This window comes from Orcinus orca, chromosome 7 (assembly GCF_937001465.1).
Source record: "Orcinus orca chromosome 7, mOrcOrc1.1, whole genome shotgun sequence".
Taxonomy (NCBI): domain Eukaryota; kingdom Metazoa; phylum Chordata; class Mammalia; order Artiodactyla; family Delphinidae; genus Orcinus; species Orcinus orca.
In genome coordinates this window covers 92351915-92371776 of record NC_064565.1, presented here as the reverse complement: position 1 = coordinate 92371776, position 19862 = coordinate 92351915, and the positions used below count along the sequence as shown (strand labels likewise).

Here is a 19862-nt window from a genome sequence, read left to right as displayed (position 1 = left end):
GTGATGTTCTGAAAAAGGCAAAACTATACAGATGGTAAGAAAATCACTGATTACCAGGGGTTTGAGAGGGGGTAGGGAGGGACGAATAGGTGAAGCACAGGAAATTTTTAGGGCAGTGAGATTATTCTATATGATTCTGTGATAGTGCACACATGACATCATACATTTGTCAAAACTCACAGAGCTGTACAACACAGAATGAACCTTTATTTAAACTGCAGACTTCAGTTAATAATATGTCAATATTGGTTCATTAATTGTAACTGACATACCACACTAATGCAAGATGTTGATAATACGGAAAACTCAGGGAGAGGCGGTACTAATACAGGAACTCTGTACTATCTACTCAATTTTTCTGTAAATCTAAAACTGTCCTAAAAAATAAAATCTATTAAAATAAAACAATTCATTTAGCTGAACATTTGACTCAAAGATCAAGGCTGAAAATTTTTCATAAACTTTATTAGAACGATTTTAGATTTACAGAAAAATCACAAAGATAGTACAGAGAGTTCCTTTATACCTCACACCCAGTTATGTTAGTATGGTACATTTGTTACCATTCATGAACCAATATTGATACATTATTATTAGCCAAAGTCCATAGGTTTTTTTCCAGTTTCCTTAGTTTTTACCTAGTGTCCTTTTCTGTTCCAGAATATCACCTTACATTTAATTGTCACATCACCCTAGGCTTCTTGGCGGTGACAGTTTCTCAGGCTTTGTTTTTATGACTTTGACAGTTTTGAGGGGTACTGGCCAGGTATTTTGTAGAATCCCTCTATTGGGATATACTTGTTGTTTTTCTTATGATTACACTGGGTTCTGTGGGTCTGGGAGGAAGAACACAGCAGCAGTGTCGTTTTCATCATATCATATCATGGGTACGTACTATGAACGTGACTGATCACCGTAGTCTTTGTGTCAAGTGTCTCCACTTTAAAGTTACTCTTCTTTCCGCCACCCACTCCATCCCCCTTCCACACTTTCCTTCTGGAAGGAAGTCAGTATGTTCAGCCTACACTTAAGCAGTGGGGAGTTATACCCCATCCCTTTGTGAGTGCAGTATGTACAAAATTATTTGGAATTCTTCTGCATAAGAGATTTGTTTCTTCCCCATTTATTTCTTCAATTATTTACTCATGTCAATATGGACTCTTGCATATTTATTTTATACTTTGGGTTATAATCCAATACCACTTTATTTTGTTACTCAAACTGTTCTGGTTTTAGCCATTTAATAACTCTTTCAGTTGGCTTCTGTGTCCCTTTGGCATATCCCAATGATTATGGGGTTTTTGGTTTTGAGCATTTCCTTACTTTCTGGCACTGTCAGATGCTCCAGGCTCATCTTATATAATTCCTGCCCTAATCCTAGAAGCAGCCGTTTCTCCAAGGAGCCCTGGTTCCTTTTAATAGAGAATATTAGAAACCAAGATCAGGGTGCTGGTATGCACACATTTTTAAAGCCTCAGTCCCAGGACTTGTCCCTTGCAGGGACAGAGGTACTCCCCTCTCACTGCACATCAGAATCTCCTGTGAGACCTGGCTTCTTTAAATCCCCAGAATCTGTATCTTCAAAGACTCCCCATGCGATTCTAAGTCACATTCAGAAGGAAAAGATCCCTCCTGTAAAATATCTGTGGTCATGATCAGAGGTGCTGGATTCTCACAAGCGAAATGACCACATTAGCACATCTATGAGCTCATAGGGCCTTTACCCAGTAGGAAAGAATACATAGCTAGTTAGAATGCTCTGTTTCTCCCTTGGTCAGATGCAGTTCTCCAAGCTTGCACAAATGTCTGAGTCCGAAGGAGCTCTGACCTGCCTTCCTGGAATTCCAGGTGGATAATACTTTCCAGGAGCCTGTTGCGCTTTCCCATCGTGTTCAGTTTCCAGTTAAACACTGGGAGTGGCTTGTACACATCAATGGAAAAGAACAAAAAGAAACACTAATAAAAGATTTACTGAAGGAAAACTTTAATCAGAAATAGAGTTGCAGATTTAAAACATATCTATAAAGATGTACTGAATAAATAAATGTGGGTAAATAAAAGTAAATTTGAATTGTGGGATAAATTTTTAAATCTATGCATAATTGAAATCTTTATGGATGAAGTAATGATGCATTGGATTTACTTCAGAATAATCTGATGGTGGGAGAAAGGCGATAAGTATAGGTGAAAGAGATAGATAATTGTTGAAGCTAGGTGCTCGGTACACAGGGGTTTATTATACTATCCTCTCTACTTCTGAATACGTTTGAAATTTTCCATAATAAAATACGTTTTAAAACTCTGCATGTGAAAATCCTAGAAATTTAGTATTTAGTGAATTTGTTACCACATCCTGACCATCTTGCTAAATTCAGCACCTCTGCACCCTCCGAACTATATTTAATGTCCTTTCAGATCCAAATATCATGTGAATAGCATAATTACAATTCAGTAAAGAACATTCCACAAGCATTAGAACTATTCTTTCTTTCAATAAATGATTCATTGAACATATTATGTTTGTGCACTGGGCTGGGTTCTAGAGACACACAGTGAACCCGGCATGCTCCTTGCTCGCAAATAGTTGAGAGTCTCTAGTAAGAGACAGGCAAGCCAGTAGGCAGTTGTGTTAACATGTGGGAGGAGCCACAGTAGAGGGAGTGGACCCGGGGCTCCAAGAAGGGGAATGACGTATATTGTGGGTAGAAAGACGTTCCACAATTTCTAAACATATGATAGAGCTCCATGTTGAGCTCTAAAGCACCGATTTATGCACTTCAATATTAGAATACACTCGGTTTTAACATGCTTATTTGATTATGACTACATATCAAACATTGGTCAACTCTTGAGACTTTCTTTTCCTTATTAAATGAATCGTTATGCAGGAGGAAACTTCATGAATGTATAATTTAGAAACATAGCCCTAGTATTAATTTTTAGAACACCATCTCTGGCAGACATAGAGAATGTTCTGGGATTGTAGGAAAATGACACTAATATTTACTAGTACTGGTGCCAGCAGTTTACATATCTCATCATTTAATTCTTATGCCAGTCATCTGAGGGAGTATTATTACCTCTATTTTAATAATGAGGAAACCTAGGTTCAGAGGAGGCAATTAACTTGGCCCAAAAGATAAAGCCAAAACTTGAACCCAAATATATCTGACTCCAAAACCTATGCTTTTTTCATTATACATCGCTGGGGTTTTTTTGTACCTGTAGTCTTCAAACTGTTTTTGCAGCATACCCCCTGAAAGAAATTTGAAAATTGTATGTACCTCTGCTATTAAAGAAGCCTCCCCCCGGACTTCCCTGGGGGCGCATTAGATAAGATTCCGCCTGCCAATGCAGGGGACACGGGTTCGATCCCTGGTCCGGGAAGATCCCACATGCCGTGGAGCAACTAAGCCCGTGCGCCACAACTACTGAGCCTGCGCTCTAGAACCCGCGAGCCACAGCTACTGAAGCCCGCGCGCTTAGAGCCCGTGCTCCGCAACAAGAGAAGCTACCGCAATGAGAAGCCCGCGCACCACAATGAAGAGTAGCCCCCGCTCGCCGCAACTAGAGAAAGCCCCTGCACAGCAACGAAGACCCAACGCAGCCATAAATAAATAAATAAAAGAAGCCTCCCCCAAAATTGTTATTTACAATTTTCCCTTTATTTGCCAACCTGGAAGTTTTTATACTTGGAGCAGTGAGCCAGAGTTAAATTGGGGAGGGGAAAGCTCTGCTTTTCTTTCGTGCGGTGGCCGAGGGGCTGTTGTGAGGGGGAGTGGGAAAGGGGACCACAGCAGGGCTCCCACCTCTGAGCAGCCCAGCAGGCCAGGTCCGCGAGGGGTACCTGTGCAGCTAAGAACCCACCTTAATCAGGTTTATGAAGGTAAACTCCAGATTAAGTACCTACCTCTCTCCTTTAAATAGGAAAACACTGAAATCCAAATTGCAAGATTTTAAATACAATAGGAAGGTCCAGAATCACAAAACTGCTTTACTTAAGCCTAATCCAGCATTTACCCTTTAGAGGACTAAAAGGAAAGCTCAGCCCTAGGAGAGAGGAACATTCTGTTAAAACAAGTGTCCAATTCCACATCCTAAGGAAATAGGAATGACAAAACATGCCCTCCTTGACTGAGAATCAGAAATAAGGGCTCTAAATTTTCAGAATTACAAATCAGAAGATTAGACTGATACTGCCCTAAGAGTTCAGTGAAAACAATCAATATAAAAGGAAAAACGTCACATAAATCCACAGAATGACCCAGGACTTAGTTTTTTGGGGTTTTTTTTTTAAATCCTAAAATTACCTCCTATCCAGCTTTCTTTCCAACATCTCTACATATCACTGGTCTTCTTTTGTTATTAAGGACATAATGCTACTAAGGAGACCATCCTGCTTCACACATTTCTGTGAAGATGCCAGTCCTGAATCTTGAAATGTTTCCAGATCACAAGTACATAAATACTTCATCTTAAAAACACTCAGCATGCGTTTAACATGGGACTTGCAAAACATACCAGCTATCATAAATCAGTTCCATCCTTTGTGTCTGATCCATTCAGCCTTGTTGATTTTTTCAGGTCATATACAAGCCATCCCCACAGGTTTTCCAGTATGGAAAACACTGCACTTCAAGACTTTATGACCCTGCTCCCATTCGGGGCTGTATTTAGATGTGGGAGTGCTATAAGATGATTATATATTAATACCGAATTTGGTGTGTTTCGTATAGTAGGCATCCCATAACTATTTGCTATTTGGTTTAACTCTCCCAAATATATTATGTGCATTCATTAAGAACACTGACAACGCTTTTTTAAAAAACTGGTTAAGAGAACTTAAAATACTTGCACTAAATGAAACAAATCAGACAGGGAAAACAGATATTATATGATTTCACCTATATGGGGAATCTAAAAAGAACCAAACTCATAGATACAGAGAACAGATTAGCAGTTGCCAGAGGCAAGGGGGTGTGGAAGGGGCAAAATGGGTGAAGGGGGTCAAAAAGGTACAGACTTCCAGTTATAAGATGAATAACGTGCAGCATGGCGACTAAAGATAATAATACTGTATCATATATATGAAAGTTGCTAAGAGGCTATAGCTTAAAAGTTCTCATCACAAGAAAAAGAAACTTTTGTGACTGTGAGGTGATGGATGTCAGCTCAACTTACTGTGGTGATCATTTTGCAACATGTACATATATCAAATCATCATGCTGTACGCCTAAAACTAATGCAATGTTATATGTTAATTATATCTCAATAAATCTGGGGAAAAAGTACTTGTGAGGATAGAGGAGCATGGTAAAAGTCTGAAGTAACACTACAGACTTATATGTAAGGTTGAAGCAACTGACCTGTCGTTTCAAATATTTCTCTGGCATGAGTGTTGGCCTATGGAGGTCAACGAGCACTTGTCCTAGGAAGGCATCCCTGAGCACATGTTCTTCCTGTGTTAGGGCATCTGCAGCTCAGTGGTTACTCTTCTAAAAGGGTTACATGTTTTTTTAAAGCTCTGGGGGTTTGGAGAAGCAGACTGAGCATTACTTGGTAGTTTTCCTTTTGTATGTAATAGTCGACTACTTCCTCCTCTCCAAGAAATCACAGTTGCACACAGGACCTTGAATTTATCAACATCAAACTCTTACCAGTTGAGTTAACATACTCTGACACCACATCCAGTCTGCACACGTTCACAGAACATTTCCTATATCTGTCTACTGAGAACGAACACTGGCCTCATGGAAAAGTCCATAGCAAGTGAGTTTCTAAGAGGGCTTATCCTGTTTTTCACTTTTAAAATCTATTTTGTCCGGTTAGCTTACAGAAAAAAAGGTCTCCCAAAGAACTCAGTTCAAGCCCCCATCGCTTTCATCCATCTTGGCCAAACTCCAGAAATGTCTAGCTTGTACTGAAGAGCATGGAGACTCCTCCCAACACCTTGACCTCTGGAATTGGCCTTTGTCATTTTGCATCTCATTGCTATTCATACCACCCTGCCCCTGAGGACCTGAACTTGTTGGGGCATGGACTTTGTGCTTTGTCTTGGCACCTCTGCCCTTCTTTAAGCTTCATGTACACATGAAGCTTCAAATAACTAATTGTAGTCAAACCTTAAAAAGGTTTGTTTAAAAAGAGAAAAAAAACCCAGCCGTATTATGAAGGATAGAATTACTTCTTCACACAGAAGATGCTGAGATGCACAATTCTCAGCACAACGTGAGCCGTCCATTAAGAGCTGTGTTTTCCATTGCCCTAGTTTCCTTTGATTTGTTCATGGAAGGTAAATGTGGAGACGGCTTTGCCTAAGGTTGCCACTTCTGTGCCTAGAAAATCATTAAACCCCAGATTTGCCAGCAGCCTTACAAAGGCTTTTCCATTCTTCTGGGCAGCCAGTTATACAATAGTTTGTCATTTTTTGAAAGAGAGTTTCATGTTTAGGCAGGACTTTTTTGGTGGGAGTTGGGGGAGTAGAAGAAAACTCCAGAAGAGGAGGAGAGAGAAGCACTGCTCAGAAGCTGAGCTTTCCTTGTGGCTTCCTATTTGCTCAGGCTTCATTTCTGTGAGTCCTTGCACAAACAGACTGAATACCTGGATTATGCCCTCATCTGGACTCGAATACACATACATTACATACCCTTTTTTCACTAATCATCCTGACACATTCCTCTGTTGGTAAATGGTTCCAAAACAAACACTGTCGGTGCACCTAATTAGCAGGGTTGTGGGCTGTGCTTGGCAGTCCTGTTACATCCTGTTCCACAAGAGAGAACAACAGCCTTGGCGAGGTTGGGCTTTAGGGAGGGAACAGCTTCCCTCAACGCACATACGCTTTTTTAATGATATTTCCTTTCTGTGGCTTTTCTTGGGAAGCAGCCACTCAGCAAGTATTGTAATGAGGTGTGGGATCCTCCCAGCAGCCAGAGGGAATTTGGACTCCTCTTCATAGGTGTGTTTGTTGAGGAACCAGTAGTTCCCATCTGCTTAGTGTTCTCTCCCCCCACCCCGGGTTGAACAGGAGCATATCGAGGAACTTTCTCCATGGTTCTCTAACTCTGATGGTGCAGGACAAGACTCCTGCCTCTGTTCTAGAATCAAAACTAACAAAGTCAGAAGGGCCTGTGGAGACCATTTAGACATGTTTAGCGTAGAAAAACTGAAACACAGAGAGCGCACAGATTTCATGAGTGGCAGAAGCAGGGGGTGACTTACAAGATGGAATTCTGCTCTCCTTAGGCTACATGACTGCCTGCTCTTAAACGTATTTATTGAGTCAATGAAGGTTCCCCTTGATAAAAACTCGAGCACAATGCTAGTTTATTTAGCTTTTAAACTTTGGTCAAAGAGTCACTTGGTAAATAACATTTTACCTTGGCCTGGTGACTCCTATATTCACATGTCAAAATGTTTCAGAACGTCTGCTAACACAGACAAAACTTTTGAGAAATCCTCAGGGCTGACCTGACCCTTTTTGCCATTAAGCCGCTTGACAAATTCTGTGCATTTATAAACACAGTCCTAGCTGGTGAGGCCGACATTGGTTTTTGAAGCCATTTGGTCACTTGAATAGATGGCTGTTGTCTCCCCCAGACACATTTCTTACCAAGTTTCTACTTAGGTGTCTGGCTAATATTATGTTAATCATTTTATCTCTAAGCGTTTCAGACAACCTAATTTTTTGTGGTTTGGAGGGGGAGAACTTATTTAACTCTTGTTTTAACTTTCCAATTATAAACTAAATTGATGTTCATTATAGAAAGGGTTAGAAATATATGAAAGTAAAAAAATAAATAAAAAATAAAATTAAAAAAAGAACATAAAAGTATAAAGAAGAAAATTCTCCATACATACGTATGCATATATGTTTTTTAATAAAATTGAGATTGTATGAAATACATAATTTTATATCCAGTCTTTTTATCACACCATATTAGAACCAGGAAAATAGTTGTATTTAATCTATACACTTCCACTGATGGGTACTTTTACAGGAAAAAAAAAACTTAATTGGCTCTAAAATTATCAAGATCCATAAGAAAAGGCAGGCTAGTCCACAGAAAGATCGCTGGACTGGGAAGACGAAAGTCTAGATGTCATTCCTAACTCTGCCACTAAATGGCTGTGTGATCTTTAACAAGCTGCCCCACCATCTACACATCAGGTGTATGACACTGTTTTAAGCTCTTATTGACCAAAGAAGTAAGAGCTTGTAAGAGCTTTACTTCAGCTCCATTGCTTAGCATTTTGTATTAGTCTGTTTGATGGTTTGTCATAACGTTTTCAGTGAAGTTGACTGATTTTTTTGACACATTTCACCCAAAGGGATTAAGATATAATTTCAAATTGATTCAGTCCACCATTCTGAAATAATGTAAGATCCATGAGGAAATGGACTTTTTCTATTTTGCTCACTGCTCCATCCTCTACATCTAGAACAGCACATAGTGAATGCTCAATAAATAATTCATGAATGGATGGTTTACTTTAGTTTTTCAAATCTGTACTTATCAACGTATTTTCTTTTATTTTAAATAGCTTTTAAACTAATTTCAGGGAAATTGTCTGTTTAAATGTAGACATCACCAAGAGACCTGACTTTATCGAGTGATAGCTAACGTTCTATTATATATTAGGGACAGATGTGTTTTATTGGCCCAATGGAGACTTTACTGTCAAAAATTTGAGCTTTGCTAAGCTACCCGGATAACTTAATTTTCAAAACATCTTTTAGGTCATTTCTTAGTGTGAGCTTTTTCCTTCCCCATGGAACTGTAAATAAGTAACCTGAATACACAATAGGGAAGAGAAGGAATATTTACCTTTCCATACAAAAAATGTTGACTTTTCAGACTGAGCAATATGTTCTGAAATGAACTGTTTCTGTGCTTTAGAATTACAAGAGGTACAACAGTATCTTGGTTTTGTCAGTATATGTTTAGGATATTTTGAGACTTTTTCATCCAACTAATTACAGGAGCACAGATAGTAACCTGTTTAAGTCATCATTTTGTTTTTATTTCAGCATCTAATGTGCATTATCGTGTCTTTATTAAACCCCTTCAGTATTCTGAATATTAAACCGCTCAATGCCACATCAGGAAATACCTGCCTGTGCCCTCTATAGCTACCATTAATAATCATCTGTTTGGTTCCTGATTCTTTCAGAGTACTTAAAATAGAGATAAAGGCACAGTTCATAGCTGTTTACACTCTATACAAAAGTTGCTATTATATTTGGAATGAAGTATAACAGAGCATAGAATGTGGGAAGCTTAGCAGTCGTTTGCCCATCACCCCCACGTCCTGCAACACACACCCTTTCCCCACCCCCTCCACCCCCCCATGGAAGCCAGTGTCCCCCACCACACCACACCCATAGCTAGCTGGAGATTCAGGCTGTCACACCCCAGTGCGGTACCCTTTCTGCCTCACCCTGTTGTCAGAGCACTAGCCTAAAATTTGAGGGATGCACAGAGCATCCTAGGAGTGTAAAAGACGACTACATACCCTCAACTAGTTTCACTTACTTCTAGTGATGGTTGGCAGTGGCGATGGGTGTTCTCACCAAAATTAAATTAATGGAAAGAAGTTTGTAACCTTTGGGTGAGAGAACAGGGCAAGAGAGCATTAAAAGAGGTAATTCATGTGAAAAACAGAAATGTGGGAATTGCCTTTTATAAAACCAATAACATAGTAGACTTGCTTGCAAATAATGAATCAGTGGCTGGTTTAAAGACTGCATTGGAAACGTTAGAAGCCACTAACTTGGACTGATATAACTTAAACTAAAAGATCTAGTTCGGCCTTGAGAGCGGGGAGGTTGAAGTATCTTAAAGCTCTTCTGTACGAGGGGAGTTAACACTTGTTTTCTAGAAAGAGATGGTGAGGAGAAAGGAAATTTAAATTAAAAGACTTAGGTGGGAAAGCAGCTTACATTAATGATTGGAAAGAAAAATTTCAGAATTGAGGATGAAGAAACAAGCAAATTTTCCTTGGCAGTAGGGAAGACAAGGTGGGGGGCAGGGAAGGGGAGGAAGGATGGAATTAGGGTGGGAGAGTGAGACCTGAGGTAAACTGAGGGGGGGCATGGTTCTCCTGCAGTATCAGAAATAGGCACCAATTCAGGGCTTTAGGGACAAGTGATGTGAATGTCAAAGCAGCAAAGCACGAAAGGTGACTTTCCCCTTCCTCTGCTTTCAGCTTTCCTGAGAGGTACGTAAGGTCCACTGTTTAAAAGAGAGAGACCTAATCAGGGGAACCTTAATACTTAGAAAGTACCTAAGAGCAGTCCTTAACCCTTCTCCGGGCCTAACCCCACAAAAGTTTCTCACCTCAGTTTTTCTCACTGAGGGTTCTAGACAGCTTGCCCAAGCCACCTCCCAGAGGCAATGAAAGAGAAAAGCCTTATTTATTAGTTAGCAAGCACATTGCTAATCAGTGAGTGACCACTGGCTTCCCCCACTGAGTGAGCACATTGCTCCCTTTGAGAGTTTCCTTTGCAGATATACTACCACCTAGCCTTCTCCACCCTAGTCCTGTCTTATGAATATACACAGCGCAGTGTTGAAAGAAATAAAATTTTTAGTGACTTTCAGGTGTCTTACGTGTCTATTTATTGCTTGTGTACATAGCATAACTATTCATAACTTTTTATTACTGTGATTATCAGTTCCATCCAGCTTTTACTAATATGCAGAGTGGAAGCAAAAGTTCCAAATAATGTTCTCACTGAATCAAAGGGGCTGCTAAAACAGGCATTGTTGTTCTTGCCTTTTTCCCTCATTCAGTGTTACTATATGTTGTTGATAGTACCAGGTTTTAAGCATTATTGCATTATTTTTCCAATACATGCTTGGTTCAAGCACATTAGGATAATTTTAACTACTAAAAATTTATATATTATTGAACAATTAAACAGTGTTTCCTAATTTTATAAACATGTAAACAGTCTGTTAGTTTAACCCACCAAAAGTCAAACAATACCCTTGACATTATATAAAGATGAAAAAAAAAAACTGAGATGTTCAAAAAGTCAGATGTCTAAAGTCAGGATTGGTCCTTGACCACCTGAGATACTTATACAGGTGCATCTCTTTTTTTTTTTTTTTTTTTTTTTTTGTGCGGTACGCGGGCCTCTCACTGTTGCGGCCTCTCCCGTTGTGGAGCACAGGCTCCGGACGTGCAGGCTCAGCGGCCATGGCTCACGGGCCCAGCTGCCCCGCGGCATGTGGGATCTTCCCGGACCAGGGCACGAACCCGTGTCCCCTGCATCGGCAGGCGGACTCTCAACCACTGCGCCACCAGGGAAGCCCTAGGTGCATCTCTTTTTAAATAAACTTAAGAAATAAAACTATAATATAAATTTAATTAATTGGTGGATTATTTACATTTCAAATTCTTTAATTTAACATAAAGATGGGCAGCAGTAAACTTTGCTAATATATTCAACATAGAATGTTATAACTCTTTAGGGTTATAAACTCTAAAGTTGTTTACTTGAAGGGAGACTGTTTTTACCAGATATACAAATGTGTTATAAAACAGTATAGTGTTGGCATAGGAAAATAGATCAGTGAAATAGGATTTCAGAAAGTATGGAAATAAACCCAGGTAATATGGGAATTTAGCACACAATAAAGGTAGCACAGCAAATTAGTGAAACAAAAATGGATCATTACATAAAAGGAACTGGGAATCAAATAGCCATTTGGAGAAAGAAAAATAATGCTGGATTTTACCATACATCTTACATCAAGATAAATTCCAAGTGGATCAAATATTTTAATGTAAAAAAAAAAAAACGAAACAAAACAAAACCCATAAAGTACTAGAAGAAAAGATGGGTGAATATTTTTGTCATCTTAAAGTGGGGAAGGTCTCTCTAAGCTTGACACAAACCCAGAAGTCATGAAAGCAAAATGCTTTTAAATACATCTTTAAAATGTTAAATGCCTAAAATTTTTTAGATAAAGGCAAGTGTAAACAGGAAACTTGGAGAGATATTTTCCACATGTGACAAAGTATTAATTTCCTAAATATAAAAAAATCTATAAGTCATTAGAAAATGGGCAAAGGTCACAAACCAATATACAGAAAAAACATGCAAATGGCCAATAAATACAAGAACAACTCCATATTTTAATTAAGAAAAGCAAAATAAAATGAGATTCTTACATATCAGCTATGGGAAAATATTAATAGATATAAATATAAAGCCCTATGTAAAAACAGTAATTAATATCACTTCCTATTTCACTTTGCAAAGTCCGTGTTTTTGTTCTAAGTGTTTAGAACAGCCCTGTCTAATATATTAGACCGCCCAGCTGTCTTTGGAAATGATTGGCCTAGAGCATTGGTTTTCAAAGTTTTCTTATTCATCAGAATTCCCCGGAGGGCTTGTTAAAACATAGATTGACAAGCCCCACTCTGTAGTTTATGATTCAGTAAGTCTGGCATGGAACCCAATAATTTGCATTTCCAACAAATTCTCTGGCGATGCTGGTTTGGCTAGTTCACGGACCATACTTTTAGAACCATTGGCCCAGAACACACTGAGTATTAGAAAATGATGTAATACTGTCTTGTAGAGAATGTATTGGTGAGAAGAGACAAATAGGGGAACAGTGTAAATTAATGCCAAAACACTTTGAATGCCTTTCTCCTTTTAAATTTACATCACTAACTTATTCCTAAGCAACTAATCATGCTGTTTATAAAATTAGATTTACCTTCTGAACTTTTCTGCATTTTTCTAATGTACCCGTGCTTGACAGTTTCTTTTGTGTTCCATTAAGTGTCTTAGTGCTTTGAGGAACTGAAATGTAATATGTTAAATACAAGTAAATCCCATTCAAGAGTCTTAGATACCATCGTTATAAATTATTATTTCTTTTAAAGAGGTTTACTTCAAAAACTTGACAGTTAAATTTTTCAGTTTTACATTATAAAGGTAGGCTAGTAAATTAACATAAGTCCATATATAAGCCAAGATAATTTTTTTAAATCTGCATTAGCCTAATTCTTATATTTACTGCCTTTGTCTTAGACGTAGCAAGACATTTCTAAACATCTCTTGGACTCTTAGGTGTTTTGAACTACTTTAGAGATTTTTACAGAAAGCCATTGCTCTTATTTATGGTTCTTTAATGGGTACAATTATAATATATTCTAACTTTTTCCAGATATTATAGAAAAATTTTAAATCCTGAAGTAATCCCAAGAAGTGATGGACATTTGTCTGTTGAGAATGATATTACCTGCCAGGTGAACCATTTAAAAAAAAACTTAGAAGTGTCAGAAATTCCAGTTTTACCCTATCCCCAAAAAACCATTTCATTCAGGTCAAATCTATTATGATTTTACATACATAGACTATTACTGAGAAGTCCTGTCACCACCTGCAAATTAGCAAGAAGCATTTATTAAGCATTTGCACTAAAGATAATGGTGAGGTATTGTCCCCAGCAGGATAGCAAAATTGACAAATGAATTAATTAACCCTTGTTTACATTCTATTTCAAAGCCAAGATTTTAAGTAAAGCACTTGTCAAACGTATTAGCTGAGCTTGGTTTACAAACTGAAAGTGCAAGACCTGTGAAAGCCAAATGCTTTGTGGGCTGCAATCAGGGGGAAAAAAAAACCTTCCTTAATTAACTGCAGGGATTAAAATGTAAAGAAAAAGATCATTGCAGGGCACACCAATTGTTCTTCCCAGATTTGAGTCTTAGCAGGTATATGGGGATATACTGAATAACTTAAAGGACCATGTGGCTAGTAACTGGGGACAGAGGGCCAGATTTAAGTCAGAAGACTGGAATCAAGTCCCAAGTTGATCACCATTTACTAGTTCTGGGACCAGATAAGCCACCAGTTATTTTAGTATTTCATTGCATTTTTATCTATTTACTGACTGACTGACTTATTTAAAGAAGGGAAAACAAATAGGAGAACTATTATAAGGATAATTTATATAAAAATAGGGGCAAAGGGCCATATAGATATTGCCTAATTTAAATATCTAATTTGATTTTACTGTATGTGCATTTTACAAAGCAGAACTACTAGAATAGATTTACAAATTAGCACGTACATGCCTCGGTCTGCCAGACATTTAGCCAAAGGAGCTGGATCTTTTCTAGTCTCATATAATTCCAGTCAAATGTTATGATTACCGTTTCAATCCCCACCTCCCTACCCCCAGCCAAAAAAAGAAAAAAAAAATCACAGTCAACAACCCTAAATGTGATGGACCCAAATGCAGTCCATCCCTTGCTCTGCAAGGAGCCGGGAGAGTTCTGTGATCCGTTACCAGACCCTTTGCCTCTTCCTCCCTTTCCCAGCTGCTTCTCCTGGGGCAAACTATAGGGGCACAAGGCTTGACTGGAGGTGGTGCTCCAGGCAGCGGCCGTGAATCTTGGACCCTCCCCACCCATCAGCACCAACCATAATCAGTTTCTTACTGAAATTATGTGTTAACAATTCTTTATTTTAGCTCTATTTCCCGCAACTGGATGAATCTGTTAGGTTCTATCATGTGTTTAAATCATATTTAATTCATTTTACCTTGGAACATTTAATAACATGTTCTGTGCATTCTTCTAAACAGCATACATATACGTATGTAAGCACATACATAGCACATATACACACACACACACATGCAGGCATATGCTATATATGATATTGGCTGATTTCCTATTTAAGCAAATTATAAATTGTTTGCTTACATTCACTTCCTGAAGAACAGAAGAAAACACCAGCCCCAAACATTAAAATAACCAGGCCCCAATAACTACCTCCCTTAGCTAAGAGATTTAAATAATCATCATGGTTTCTTGGAAAAACCAATAATATCTGGTGACCCTATGGGGCGTCCTACATAGTAGCCATACACCAAACCGCACTCGCATGCCCGATAACCGGCACTTATTTCTGCACCCCACCCTTTTCGTTGTGGGCTCTACTGAGTGGAAATCAGCCAAAGCTCTACCCTGCTCTGTGGGCCTGTCTTTCGCTTGTCAGAGATCCAACCAAACTAAGCCTGAATTTCAGTCCTAGTGAAATATCTGAGGTCATTGCCTGAGCCAAAAATAAAAATGCAGCGGGGGAAGAACCCAACATGAACAGAGCAGAAGCATCTCAGCGACCTCAACCTGGGGCAGAGGCCTCTAGCAGCTTCCTGCGACCTCCCTGTGTGCAGCTAGAATCTGGAAGGGCACAGACAAAGCCATCGCCAGCCTGTCTCTAATTGGCCTCATGTCATTAGCATTTCAGAACAGGAAACTCTCTGCAGCCAGGAATTCTTGCTTCTTTGCCACAGTATTTGAGAAGCAAACCTTTTTCCCTGCACATATTGTTAGTTTGTCACAGGTTAGTTTTCTTGAGTTTGATAGCTATAAAAAGAACACCCTGTCTGTCCGATTTCTTGACAATTGACTATTCAATTTCTAGGTTCTGGACCTCTCTTTCATTTGCCCTAGGTCAGTAAGCTAAGTTTTAGGTCAAAGACTGTTTATAAAATGTATAGAGTCTTGTTCGATGATGCCTTTGTTAAGACATAGAATGAGATTTGTGTTGCCCCCAAATGGTGGAGATACTCCGCTGCCCCTGTCCCAAGGAAGGGGACCAGTTTGCCAGGGCATACACAGATCATTAATGGCATTGCCCCCTAGAGCTTCTGTAGAAGCAGACCTTGAGTTACTCCTTTCTCCTCACACATCCTCTGGTATATCCAGTGCTGATATGCACCTGGTCCACTCCAGTGTGGCTGTCCCAATGTTTAAAACACAAAAGTACTTCCATATAGGGTGGTAAATGACTACTGCCTCTAGCCAGTCCCCACCAATAAAAATTAAAAAATTAAAACCCCACAACATTTAACAATTCTGGGGTTTTTTTCTTGGGGAAAAGGGATGCTGATGAAGATTGGGAGGAGGCTTAAAAAGGAGTCTTTAATGTTTAGTTGAAATTCTATTTGAAGGGACAGAGTCAGCTCCTTTTGGCCAAATTCCTGATAATCAGAGCTGTATGCACTAGTACATATAAGCTATTTCATAGCTTGATTAATCAATGCAAATAAATAAAATTTAAAGTGATGCTCTTCACTTTAAGGCTTATCTCATTCATTCCCAGCTTGTCAGTTTGAGGTTTTCTGAGGAGGGGCCAGCAAAGCTACATTCCCTGTCATTCATCCACAGACCTTGGGGCAAGAAAGTTTTAGAAAGAGAAGGATAAAAGCCAGAGTAGCCTTTTTTCCCCTGCACAAAATCTGCAGGTTGGAAGGAACCTTAGATACCATCTAATCCCACTCTCTCTTTGACTTCTGCGGAGAGTGAGGTTCAGAGATGAAGTAACTTCCCCCAAGATCCCAGTGATGCTAGGGCCACTGGGCCAAGAACTAAGGGTTCCTCTCTCTAGTTGAGCTCTCCCCTCTGCAGTAAGTGGCCTCGCTGGTACTTTACTGGTCTCTTTTCCATTGTAGAAGTTGCTAAAACCTAACTGCTTCACAATTAGGTAGAAGCAAATTATTTTATGGGGCAAATACAAAAGTATTTGGTTTTGGTTCTCTAGCTGGCTTAGATAGGGTATGAAGAAGCAAAGAACACCACAGAGAAACACCTCAGAAGTTCTTGGCCAAAGAGCGAATAAATGTGATGGAGGGTCAACCACCAAGATGGCCTTTGGGGAGAATGGAAAAATCAGAGTGAGCTGATAAAAAGTTGAAGGTTACTAGTCAATGCACAGAATTGTGTCATGGGTATTGACTTCTTAAATGATGTCCTAAATTAATTTTAGCAACCACAGTATGGTTAATGCTAGTGAGTTTCAGCTATTTTAATCAAATGATGTATTAAAATATGTATTTGTGAAAATGATATGAATAAATACACTACACTGGACCTTATTGGTTGGTATTAGCATAAGCCAGCAGGTGACACTCGCAAATTCCACCTGGGGAGGGCACTGTTTACGTACTCCCTGGGTACCCCGTCTGTGATGCCTCATTCAGATAGGCTAGGTCAGTGGTTCTCAACTGGGAAGATCTCCCACCCAGCCACCCACCCAGGGGACATTTGGACGTTTGGCAGTGTCTGGAGGCATTGACAAGGGAGGAGCGGGGTTTGCTACTAGCATCCAGTGGGTAGAGGCCAGGGATGCTGCTAAACACCCAGCAGTGCTCAGGACTGCCCCCCACAGCAAAGGACTCTCTGTCCCAAACCATCAGCAGTGCCAAGGTTGAGACTCCTGGATTAAGTAACGAATGTTGTCAAGAAAATGGAAAAACCCATTGGATGGCCCTTGGTCAATAGCAAGTATGTGTCCCTACAGTCGCATCCTCTGTGACATGACACTGGGAAGGGAGGCCATTCGGTCTTTGTTCTCCGTGGGGCACAGCAACAACCAAAAAGCAGTGAAACTGCTGACTGCTTGACCGGATGACTCAGAAATGAAGGTGCTGGCTTTCATTTGGTTTATCACTGAGGAATGCCAAAGGGACATTGCTCTTTCACTATCTGTGGCAATTTTCTGCACAGATGATTACATTGGTAGATTTGCCTTGTATAAAAGATGTATTCCTAGGGCTTCCCTAGTGGCACAGTGGTTAAGAATCCACCTGCCATTGCAGGGGACACGGGTTTGAGCCCTGGTCCGGGAAGATCCCACATGCCGCGGAGCAGCTAAGCCCGTGCACCACAACTACTGAGCCTGCGCTCTAGAGCCCACGAGCCACAACTACTGAAGCCCGCGTGCCATAACTACTGAAGCCTGCGCACCTAGAGCCCATGCTCTGCCACAAGAGAAGCCACCACAATGAGAAGTCCGTGTACCGCAATGAAGAGTAGCCCCGGCTCGCCACAAGTAGAGAAAGCCCGTTTGCAGCAACGAAGACCCAATGCAGCCATAAATAAATAAATAAATAAATAGATGTATTCCTAAAAAGTTATGTTTGTTAAATTTTATATACAGTCAGGAAATTCAGTAAACACTAAGGAGCCAGTGAATCCTTTTAAAGTGAAAGGTTCTTTTTAATAAAGTCCTATTCTCAAAGAGGAGCATACGTATTTACAAAATTAATGTAAATATTTTTCCTGTACATTATATTTATATCACAGAGCTACATAACTCTTATGCAAGAAACAGTTTCTCTTCCTCCTTCCTTTTCCTGCCCTTGTTCTTTTCCTTTAAAGAGAAAATCGGGGGGGAAATTAACAATACAGTCTCTGAATTTGGGAAAGTCATTGATCAGTCCGTCCATTATACAGATCAAAAGATGCCTGCTGGGTTACAAATTGTTAGAAAAAATAGGACTTGGCTCTGTTTTGAAATCATTAATTTTTTATCTCAGACTTTTTTTTTTCCGTTACTGACCTTTGGTTAGAAAGAGCAGGTGTACTTGGTCCCTCCATCACCCCATGGGTGTTTGTTGCACCAGAAATATCTGATAAGACTCAACCTCTTCACTCACAGCGGGGGTGGGAGGGGGAATCAGCAGAGATAAGGGAGTGGTACTAAAGGAACCCAGCGGTTCTCTCCTTATCAATTACTGCCCTAGGGCAACATCCCTAGGTGTATAAGTCACTAAGTCAGCAGGACAAAGGGGGCAGAAAGGAGGAAATTTATTTGATAAAGTTACCATTCATATCACTTCAGTGGTAGGAGGTTACAGAGGTGTGACCCACTGGGGACAAAGCCACTGACACTGGGGAAGAGCCAGCCAGACAAGAGAGGCACTAGGACACCTGAGTCTGACCTTCATGCCTGGCCCTACTCTCCCTGGGAAGGAGGGAAGGGCTGAGGGCAGAGAGATCATAGAGATGACCCCAGCCAGCTCCAGTTAGGAAGGGCAGGTACCAGTGTCACCATGAGAGGTGGTGTCACCCTCGCCTGTTCCTCAGAGCACTTGCCATTTGAACGGCCCTTCCACATACATCCACCCATTTTCGTCTCAGGACCCCATTGAGTGAGTAGGAAGGAGGTCATTGTGGGCAGCATTTTCCAAATGAGGAAACCAGAGCACCAAGAACGTAAATTCCACGCCCAAGATCCCTCAAAGATTTGAGATTTGAACACCAGGGTTCTAACTTGAACCCCTGCGTTTCCCTCATGGTAACCCGCTCTCACTCAGATGACCAGGGCTGAGTACGAGCCTTGGCTGGGCTGCCAGGAATTCTGGGTTCTAGTCACAACTCTGTCTTTTACTCACTGTGTCCTCATGAGACAACCACTAGCCCTATTAGAACTTCAGCTTTCTTCTCTCTGAAATGAGGGGGTTGATCAAGGTGTCCTCTGGTCACCATGGTGACATAAGTGAAATCAGGCTAAAATGCAGGCTTGCAGAAAGGCAACAGGTAGCTGCTTACACTGGAAGGCGCCGTCTTGGCTGTATTATTAAGCACTTACCAGGTGCCAGGAACTGTGTAAAGCCCCGTAACACCAGATGAGGCAGGCGCATGTTAATGGAAATCCAACTTAGCAGATAAGGAAATTGAAGCTCAGGGAGGTGAAGTAACTTGCTCAAGTAACTGTCTTAGCTCAGGCTGTCATACAGAATACCACAGACTGGGTGGCTTAAACAACAGATATTTACTTCTCACAGTTCTGGAGGCTGGAAGTCCCAGATCAAGGTTCAGCAGGGCTTGGTTTCTGGTGAGAGCTCTCTTCCTGGCTTGCACACGGCCACCTTCCTGCCTCAGTCCTTACACAGCCTTTCCTCTGAGTACACGCAGGGGAAGAGAAAGAGAGAGCTCTCTGTTGTCTCTTCTTGTAAGGACACGAATCCTATCAGATCAGGGCTCACCCTTATGGTTTCATTGAATCTAAATTACTTCCTGAGGACCCCATCTCCAAATAC

General features: G+C 40.3%; 1 protein-coding gene across 4 annotated transcripts in view; it reads left to right on the top strand.

Moving 5' to 3' along the window:
- PLEKHM3 (pleckstrin homology domain containing M3) overlaps positions 1 to 19862 on the top strand; it is a 184547-nt gene that overhangs the window by 161881 nt on the left and 2804 nt on the right. The gene's annotated exons all lie outside the window — the stretch shown is intronic.